This window comes from Tenrec ecaudatus, chromosome 3 (genome assembly GCF_050624435.1).
Source record: "Tenrec ecaudatus isolate mTenEca1 chromosome 3, mTenEca1.hap1, whole genome shotgun sequence".
NCBI lineage: Eukaryota > Metazoa > Chordata > Mammalia > Afrosoricida > Tenrecidae > Tenrec > Tenrec ecaudatus.
This window is the reverse complement of record NC_134532.1, coordinates 64894426-64904717: the sequence shown is the minus strand read 5'-3', so window position 1 is coordinate 64904717 and position 10292 is coordinate 64894426. Positions and strand designations below refer to the sequence as shown.

General features: G+C 38.5%; 1 non-coding gene across 1 annotated transcript; it reads right to left on the bottom strand.

The window, feature by feature from the left end:
• Positions 1-9713: 9713 nt before the first annotated feature.
• LOC142443774 (5S ribosomal RNA) lies at positions 9714-9832 on the bottom strand. The gene has a single exon (XR_012783526.1). It is a non-coding gene; the product is annotated as a 5S ribosomal RNA (ribosomal RNA).
• Positions 9833-10292: the final 460 nt, after the last annotated feature.

Here is a 10292-nt window from a genome sequence, read left to right as displayed (position 1 = left end):
AAACCATATTCATGAGCATTCCCCAAAAGATGAATGTGCAAATTATAGGACAATGTCATTAATATAATTTGCAAGTTAAATTTTGCTGAATTAATTTTTTAAAACTGCAGCAGTACATTGACAGGGAACTTCCAGTAATTTAAGCTGTACTCAAAAATGGACATGAAATGAGACATATTATTTCTGACATCAGATGGATCTTAAACAAAAGAAAAGAATTCCAGAAAAAAATTTTTACTTGTGTTTTATTTACTGTTTAAAGACATTCAACAGGGTGGATGACAACAAAGTATGAATAGCATTGTAAAGACAGAGAGCAGAACCTGTACATGGAATAAGACACGGTCCTTAACAAGGGAGAAGTGAATGTGATTTCAAATGAGGAAAGGTTTGCATCAAGGTTGTGTACTTTCTTCACAGTCATTCAATCTGTATGGGGAACAAATAATATTAGAAACTGAACTATATGAAGAAGGATCAAAAGAAAGATTATTAACAACATGTGAGATGCAGATGACAAAGCCTTGCTTGCTAAAAGCAAGAAGGAATTGAACCACCATACTTGCTGATGAAGATCAAGTCCTTCAACCTTCAGTCTGACTTACGACTTCAGTGTAAAGAAAACCAAAGCCTTCACAACTGGACCATTCAACAACATCATAATAGGAAAAAGCTTGAGTTTGTTACGAATTTCATTTTGTTTGGTTTTACACCAAGACTCATGAAAAGAGTAGCCAAGAAACAAAATGACAGATTGCATTTGGCAACTCTACTGCACAAGACTTCTTTCAAGGGTTGAAGAGCAGATAACTTTGAAGACTATGGTCGTATACTGAAAAATATCTTGAGTAACAGTGGAACATTATCAGAGAAAGTGTCAGAAGACGAGCTTCTCAGGTGTGAAGTCACTCAAAATATAACTGAGGAAGAAGTGCCTTCTCAAAGTAGAGGCGATCACAATGATGTGGATTGAGTAAAGCCTTTGAGACCTCTGTTTGTTAGTAGGGCACAATTAAAATAAAAAGAAATAGCTGCCAAACTTTATCATTGGGTCTTAAAATGTACAAAGTATGAATCTGGGAAAATTGTATGTCATCAAAATTGAAATGAATAAAGATTGATTTCCTAGGCATTAATGAGCTAAAATAGACTGATATTGGCCATTTTTAATCAGAAAATCATATGGTGCATTATGCTAGGAATGACAGAGTCAAGAGAGATGGCTTCGTTTCATGTGTGAGAGGAATTATCTATGTGCACATAAGGAAATCCAGTCACTGCACTATTCTTCAAATGTGTGCACCAACCACTAACGCTGGTGCAGAAGACATTAAAGAGTTTTGCCAACATCTTCAGTCTGAAATTGACCAAACATGCAATCAAAGTATTCTGATACTTATTAGTGTTTGCAATGCAGAAATTGAAAACAAAGAGGAAGAAACAGTAATTGGAAAATACGAGTATGGCCTTGATGGAGATCACGTGACAGAATTTTGCAAGACTAATGACTTCTTCATCACAAAAGGACACTCACCATAATTTACCAAAAAACTCTGAAAAATGGGCAAAGGATATAAAGAGGCAAGTCAACTAAGAAAAAAAAACATGAAAGGCTAATGAAGAAATGAAAAGCTGTTCATTCTAGCCAATGATCTGGAAAATGCAAATTGAAACTATAATGATACAGTTTCACATGCAGCCAAACCAAATGAGGTGATTCTGACTGATAGCAACCTTATACGATGGAGTAGGGCTGCCCCGTGGGCTTTCCAAGGCTATAATCTTTATGGAAGTGCCCTGTCACGTCTTCCTCCTGCAGTTGGTGCCAGGAAAAACATCTAACCTATTCGTCAGCAGTGCTTAAGTGACACCTCGGTCACACAGTGAGTGCTCAAGCACTGCACCCTTACATCTCTTTCACATGTGTAATACTTTTACGAATTTGAAGCCTGACCGTCCTCAATGTTGACAAGTAAATGAAGCAAATAAGAACTAGCATAAACCCTTGATGGAATTAAAAATTGGTACAACCTTGGAGAAAATTGTGGCAATATATAATAAAATTGAAGATACAGATACATTTCTACTCTTAGGAATATAGGAAGGGGTACCCCCACCCCACCCACCAAAAAAGCTGGAATTGTGCTGGGCAGAGTGGAGCTTTTGTAGTACACATTTTCCCCACTAGGTGAGCATCAAGCAACTCACTGAGTTAGTGTACTGTTCTCTAAAGAAACTCTTACAATAACCTGGAGACTATTGCTTTTGATAGCAAAATATTGAAAACAATAGGACCCTATCAACAAAATAGCATACAAGCAAATTTTATGCGGTTTAAGTACAGAATGTTATTTTGTTACACTACTGTATGTTTTGCCATATATTTGCAATATTTCCAGATTTTAAAAGTATATATACCAAACGTTTGGGGTAGGAAAGAACAAATAATAATTGTATGAACAAGAAGAACTACTTCTGAGTACTTCAAATCCATGAGCTATGCTTGCAAAGCACTAGAAGGAATCAGAAATCATTACACTATAAATTTACCAACACCTAGGAGCTATCAGAATACATCTGTAAGGAAAATATTTTTTATCAGACTAACCTAATTTTGGAACATGACAGGATAATAGACCTGGCTGACCAAGAGAAAAAGATCAATGTAATGTCCCAACTTTAGAAAAAAATTCTTAGCCTGTGCCATATGATATTCTCATCAAAATGTAAAAGGAGGGGTGAGAAAAGGGATTAGGGTAGCACAGTCTAGACCTAGACTCTAGGCTATAAAATAAAATTATACAATTCACAAGAAAATTGATAACTTTTCCTCTCCAAGGCCGCCTTTCAAACTTTGAGAGCAGCCTAGGAGTAATAGCAGGTTCACATGTCACCTAGCCTCAAAGGGAAAATAAAGACTAGATGCCTTATATATGTAGTTGACACTGGAATAAGTTTGTGTGAGAAGTTGTAGAATCTCTTTTTAAAAAAATAGACACACACACGTGTATATATACTCTATTCTTCCATAGATAAATCTCTCAAAATTTCTCTCAATTTTTAAATAAGAACCTTCCTAGAAGGACTTCCATGAAGTTACTAAAAGGTATTTGGTAAAATATTTTAGGAGAAAAATATCTTCATAAATTAAGTACTTGGCAAATAAATTTTCTCAAAATAAGTTTTTCGTTGTGCAATGGAGGTGTTTTACCTTAAATTACACACCCACACGCTAAAGGAAAGCTCAGCATTCATGCTTTAAAAACAGCTAATGATTCACAGAAAAATATATAATTTCAGAAACCATCTGCCCACGAGTCATCTTTTCTTTGTTATTTATTTCTGTTTTCCTAACTGCCTCATTAATATTTGCATGAAAACAGGACCTCACTTTCATGAAAGCCCAGATATTCAATCGATATTTATTGTGCTTCACAATTGCTGAAATTACACTGAACAAAAAAAGAAGCTGTGGTGTTCTAAGGACTTGCATACTGAACACGTGAGCATTCCCAGAATAAATAATTGTATGCGTCCAACACAGTGTTTCCTGGTGTTTCTTTAGTCTCCACTGTCTGTTACCCGGTGTATAGTGGTTATGCCTTGGGTTGCTAACTTGAAGATCGGCAGTTTAAAACCACCAGCCAATCTACAGGCAGAAGATGTGGCTCTCTACAACTGTAAAGACTTGCGTGCTGAGAAACCCACAAGGACAGTACTACTTTGTCCTATGAGGCATTAGGAGTTCAAGTTTACTCCATGGTGGGGACAAAAATCCATTTACTTGAAGAATAGTTGATGGGGCTGTGGAGTGGGAGGGCGAGGAGAATTGAAGAGCAAATAATGAATATAGGCGGTGGGAGGGAGCACTAGAATTGATTGTGATGATGTATGTACTACTCTTCTTAGTGGCTTACCTGTGGAAGTGTATGCAAGGTGAATCTTATATCAATAGAACTATTTTTAAAAATGTGTTTGAGGCAAAATTTGCCACTGCTTGTGCTTGCAAGAAAAAACAGAAATCACAGAAACCCAGTGCGTACCTGCAATGTGCATGAAGAGCGTGAAGCAGTGCAAGAAAAAAAGAAACAGAAACATGGAGGGACTTCAGCAAAAGGTTAGAAAAATAAAGAAGATTTGGCAGAGAAAATTTTAAAATGTGTCTTTGTAAAAGATTAAAATTGTCCAACACCAGAGGAGAGTCAGCTTCCAATCTTAGTTAAATGAATAGACAAGCCTGAAGAAATGAGCCTCAGTTTATAGGAGCAGCTAATGCAGAGAAACTTGAATAGACACCTAACTAGGAAGCCAGTGTTGAATAGGAAAAAGGGGGTAGGGGGTGTTTCTTAATGAAACTTGAATACTTTCCAATATCTCTAATATTGGAAGGTCAACAAATGTTTAATATGGAGAAATTGAGCTTGATGGATGGACAAGTAAAATTTATTTTATTTCTAGATCTGGAATATTCTTGGACATACAAATGCATATTAAATTCCAATCAAGATTTGTAAAAGGCTATAACCTGACACATGATTATCTTTTAAGCTGATTCTTAGATACGCCACAGTATAAGTACTTTAAAATGTATAAGTACATTTAAAACACTTTTTAATGTGTTCAGGCATTTGGACTCACAAACGTTTCAAAATTGTGTCGAGCGGGTGCCAAGTATGTTTAGTTTGGAAGAACTACAATGAAGCACATTTCCCTATTTCCAACCCCTTGACAAAACAACTTCATGGGAATAAAGATTTCCAAAAAGAAGAGCGCAGTGTGGGAAGGGTGCCAAAAAGACCCTTCCCATCCTAGACACCATGCTACTGACTAGCTGTCGGAAGGAAGGATTGGCACTGGTTGACACAATCAAGACGTTTCTTAACTCTAATGAAGGGGAAAGTTTTGTGAAACTATTGTGTTCACAAAACTCTGTACTCTGCTTTATTTCATATTAAAGCCTGTTCAGTGGCCCAGATAACATCTCACTTCTTTAGCACTTCTTTCACTCTGGCAAACATTTTCTGGAAAAAGTTTCTCTTCTGCTCTCTTATGGTGGGTTGCTTTGGGATGGTCCAGTTAAGAAAATGGCTCCACATTCGGGAACTGGTCTTAACGGCATCATATGTGGACAGTATTGTATGGATAGTCCTCATAAATATGTGCCTTTTTAAACACCTCTGTTTTTCCTTCGCTCTTTTCTTCTTTATTTCCTTGTTCCTTCCTTTTAAGCCAAACTTCTTCTAAGGCTTCAGGATTGCCAAGTCAGAAAGGGAAAAATAGAAGCTGGTCTGTATCTTTAATCTTCTCATACTGTTTTCCGGACATTAAAAAATAGGATGTACACTCGTTGTTACGTTAACACTTGGGTTTTCTTTGCATTTCCTCTATTAGTGATGCATAATTAAGTACGTATTCCCCTTTTGACTCACTATCCTATATTATTTCTAGTCACCGTAATAGGGCTGGAGGAAAGCACTGTTTTGGTTGACTGGAAGGACACATGTTCAAGGCCTATGATTAGCTCCCCTCCCGATGGACGCGGAGCGGTTCTCCTCGCAGTGACGCTCTCCGGTCTCACAAGCTTTCACATGCCATTGCCCGGAGCAATTGCAGACTGCTCTTCCGTTTATGGCACATTGATTGTCTCATTTAGTAGGGTGGTTCCGCTTTGCCTATAGAAAGAATTACTCTGCATTAATCTTTGTCCTTAAATTCCAGGAAGAACCCTTAAGTAGGCCATTTTAATGGTGATTTGGAATGTGAATTACACACGATTGCAACAAATGAAACTCTAGATGGAATTTGTAAAAACTGTATACTGTACATAATTTTGACCCATTAGGTTGCCCAAGTAGTCTCCCTGGATTATTCATCAAAAAAACAACAAAATTCTTACAAAGCAAAGCCTCACTATTGTGGGGTTGTTATGTGTCCTGGAATCAGTTCCAACCCACAGTGCCTGGTGCCTCAGAAACACTGCTGGGTCTTGTGCCAGCCCCACGGTGATTGTCAGGGTTGAGCCCATGGTGGCAACCATCGTGGCAATCCGGCGGGTCTTCCTCTTCGTCCACTGACCCTCTTCGTTGTCGTGTATGATGTCCTTCTCCAGAGACTGGTCCATCCTGGTCATATGTGAAAAGTCCATGAGACAAAGACGAGCCATTCTAACTTCCAAGGAGCATTCTGGCTCTGCTTCTTCCAAGATAGTTTGTTCTCTCGGCAGGCATAGTGTATTCAGTATTTCTCACCAACACTATAATTCAAGTACATCAATGCCGCCTTGACCTTCTTTATTCATCATCCAGCTTTCCGGTGTATATGAGGCCATTGAAAAGGACCGTGTCTTGGGTCAGGCACACCTAAATATTCACAGTAATCATTGTGCTTTAAAACATTTTAAAGACATCTTTTGCAGCAGATTTTCCCACTGCAATATATCCTTTGTTTCTTGACTGCTGCTTCCATGGAAGTTGGTTGCAGATCCAAGTAAACTGAAATTCTGAACAACTTCAAGAGTCTCTTTGTTTGTAAAGGTGCTGATTATTGGTCCATTTGTAAGGATTTCTGTTTTCTCTATGTTGAAGTGTCATACATACGGTTGTAGTCTTTGATTCCATCAGTACATGCTTCAAGGCCTTTTAGCAAGCAAAGTTGTGTTACCTGTGTATTCTTGATTCAGACGATGTTTTGCTACTCTCGATTGTGGATTATTTTTAGCAAATATTTACATATGGTATTAATGATATTTCCCAATAATTTCTTCATTTTTGATCACTTTTCTTTGGAAGAGGTATAAATATGGACTGACTGCTTCACATCAGTTGTCCAAGAGGCTGTCTTGAAATCTTGGGGTGTATGTAGGGGAGGGAATGCTTCAGGTGCTGCTTCTACTTGTTGAACCATCTCAACTGGTATTGTGCCAATTCCTGGAAAATTAATTTCACCAATGCTGCAAGTGTACCTTAGACTTCTTTCTTCAATACTGACGGCTCTTGAAGTGAATGAATGACAATCAAATCTTATTGGTACTATGACTCTGTGTATTTCTTCTGTCTTCCTTGGCTGCTTCTTGTGTCACTCAATCTTTTGCTCATAAAATCCTTCAATATTTCATCCTGAGGTTTGATATATTTTCTTCAGTTCTTCATCAGCAGAAATGTTGCCCCAGTTCTTTCCTTTGATGTTCTAACTCCAAGTCTTTGTATATTTCATAAAAGTACAATATTTTACTTTATCTTCTCAAGGTGTCCTTCCTAATATTCTGTTTAATTCTTTTATTTCATCATTTCTTCTGTTCACTTTACCTGATGTAAATTCAAGAACAAATTTTCAGTCTCTAGATATCATGTTGATCTTTTCTTTCTATTTTTAAAGAATTTTATTTCTTCATATATGACATCCTTGATGTCAGCCCACCACTCATATGGTCCTTTTCCTGGTCAATGAATCAAAATTATTCTTGATATGATCTCTAAATTTATATGAGATATACTCAAAGTCATATTTTGGCTCTCAAGGACTTGCTTTCATTTTTTCATCTTCAATTTGAACTTGCATATGAGCAATTGCTGACCTGTTCCACAATTAGACCCTGGCCTTTTTCTGACTGATGATATTGAGATTCTCTGGCTTCTCTTTCCACAAATGTAGTCCATTTGATTCCTGAGCAGTCAATCGGGCAAAAGTCATGTGTATAGTCACAGTTGTTGCAAAAGGTATTTACAATAAATAAATTTGGGATCTTGCAAAAGTCTATTATGTAATCTCTGGCAATAGCCAATAATAGCAATGTATCTTGATAGCTTATTTGATTAATTTAAGGTCACAGATGTTGGTAAAACCTTGAATTTCCTCATCGTCAACATTTTACATCAGTGTCTAAATTTGAATTCCAGTCCCATTAACTGGTCTTCTTTATAAGCATGTGAGTATTACCCCGTCATTGACACATTGTGCTTCAGCATAGACCTTGAACTTGAACTGCTCTTTTTGACAAGAAACTGTGATGCCATTCTTGTCCAGCTCATAATGCATTACCAATTTGTTTCAACTTCTTAATGCCTAGGATATCAATGTTGATGTATTCCATTTCATATTTTTTGCTACTTCTAGTTTCCTAGGTTCATGCTTTCTACGATCCATGTTATGATTGATACTAGATGGTTGCAGCTATTGCGTATTATTTTGAGCCATGCTACATCCGGGAAATAAGGGGTCGCCAAAGCTCTGCTCCATCTACACCATTAGATTGACTCTGTTGAGGAAGCTGCTCTTTCCTGGTTGTATGTTGAGTGTCTTCAGAGGAGTTTATCTCTGTTGCTCCCTCATCACTACCTATCACTGTTCCTCCTAAGATTTCCACTGGCCAATTTGTTTTCAGAAGTAGATTTCCAGGTCCTTTTTCCTAACCGTAGTCTGGAAGATCCACTGGAACCTGTCCACAGCGGGTGATGCTGCTGGCAATTGAAGCAACAATGACATCGTCTTGAGCATCAGAGTGATCTGCAGGCCATTACGGTACAGTAAAGTGAGAGATGCGTGGTGGGGAACCACACTAGCAGGCACAATTTCAGTGTACAACCAGTGGTAGAAACACTCCTCGTCACTGCTGATCTACTTAAGAAGGTAGCTGCTAAGCACAAGGTCATCAGTTCAAGCTCCCTTGGAAGGAAGGGTAGTACTGCACCTGTGGGTTTGCAGCAGGAGGTTTCAAACTGATGACCTTGCAGTTAGCAGCCCTCTGTGCTGCCAGGGCTCCCACGATGCAGATAGAGTGAGGTTCAAGTTCAACATCTTATCCTTTGTGTTCCCTTTCGACTCATTCTTAATTTGCTTTAGTTTTTATTACTTTCTGCTTTCTTTTGGACTGAGATTTGTCTGTGTTTTATTTGGTCATTGTTGTTGGGAGAGGGAGCTGTGTGGTTTTGCTCTATATGAAATTCAGGATAGGTCACTCTATCGAGATAGTAACTAGATGAGTAGTTTCTCAGGGTTTGGGCAGGTGCTCTGGTAGTGAAGCGACTGCGCATTGGGCTGCCATCTGCATGGTCGGCGGTTCCAAAAGAAAGACTGGGCTTTCTACTCCTGTGAGCGTTCACCGTCTCAGAAACCTACAGATGCTCACGAAAAGGCAGCCTTGACTCGAGGACAGTGAGCTTGGTTTTAGAGGGTTTGGGCCAGTAAGGTTGGGGGAAATGGACAGTTAATAATACTGAATATAAAAAGACAGGAGATGTTCTAAAATTGATTGTGGTGATAATTGTACAACTTTTAAACACATATTCAAGCCATTGAACTCTATGGTACATGCATTATATGTCAATAAAGTATTACAGTGTTTACAAGCTAATTTTTAAAATAACATTTTAATGGAATAGTTTAAAGAACAACAATTAGTCCAAGAATATCCATAATGGGCCACATATCAAATTTTCAAACAAAGATGCAGCCCCACTGCTAATGAGCTGATACCTACTCACAGAGACCTCAAAGGGCAGGGTAAACTTACCTGAAGAGCTTCCGAATCGTACAGAAGCAGGATGCCACCGCAGTGGGTGGAGTTGAGTCGCCATCTTTCAGGTGAGCAGCCAGGTGCTTTAACCTCTGTGCTACTTACCAGGATTCACCTCAGATAAAGACAGGATTAGTGTTACGTTCCCTTTGATCCCAAATTGACTTGGTATCACACTAGGGGCTACAATTTTTTTTTTTAAAGCCTACAGCACCCGGTATTCCCAGGTGGTCTCCCATCCAAGTACTAACCAGGCCCAACCCTGCTTAGCTTCTGAGATCAGATGAGCTCCAGTGCGTTCAGGGTGCTATGGCCGTAGACAAAAGATTTTCATTACTACAAAAGGACACCAGAATCTCTGTAATATCTCATTATTTTTCTTCCTCGGAATGTTCTTCCATAGAAAGTACTAGCAGAACCTTGGGCCAATGTGTGCGCCAAGTTTACCTCAGTGGTCACTATCTCTTTCTTTTTTTCCCACCCGCCCCCAAACACCCCCTGATTTCCCAAGCCTTCCCACTTGGGACACCTTAGCTATACCTACCCATCCCAAATAACCCACGCTGCCCCTGTATTAGCCCTCAAGGAAATGAAAGTTTCTTATTGTAAGGCCTAATGCTATTGAGAAAGAATAAAAAAGAGCAATTAGTCTTATAGTTCCAATCAAGTCATGCAATTTCAGGATTGGAATATTATAGAGATCCACCAAAATCAATTCTTTTATTTTATTAATCAAGTAACAGAGGCCCAAAGAAACGATGAGTTACACTATAGGCACAGC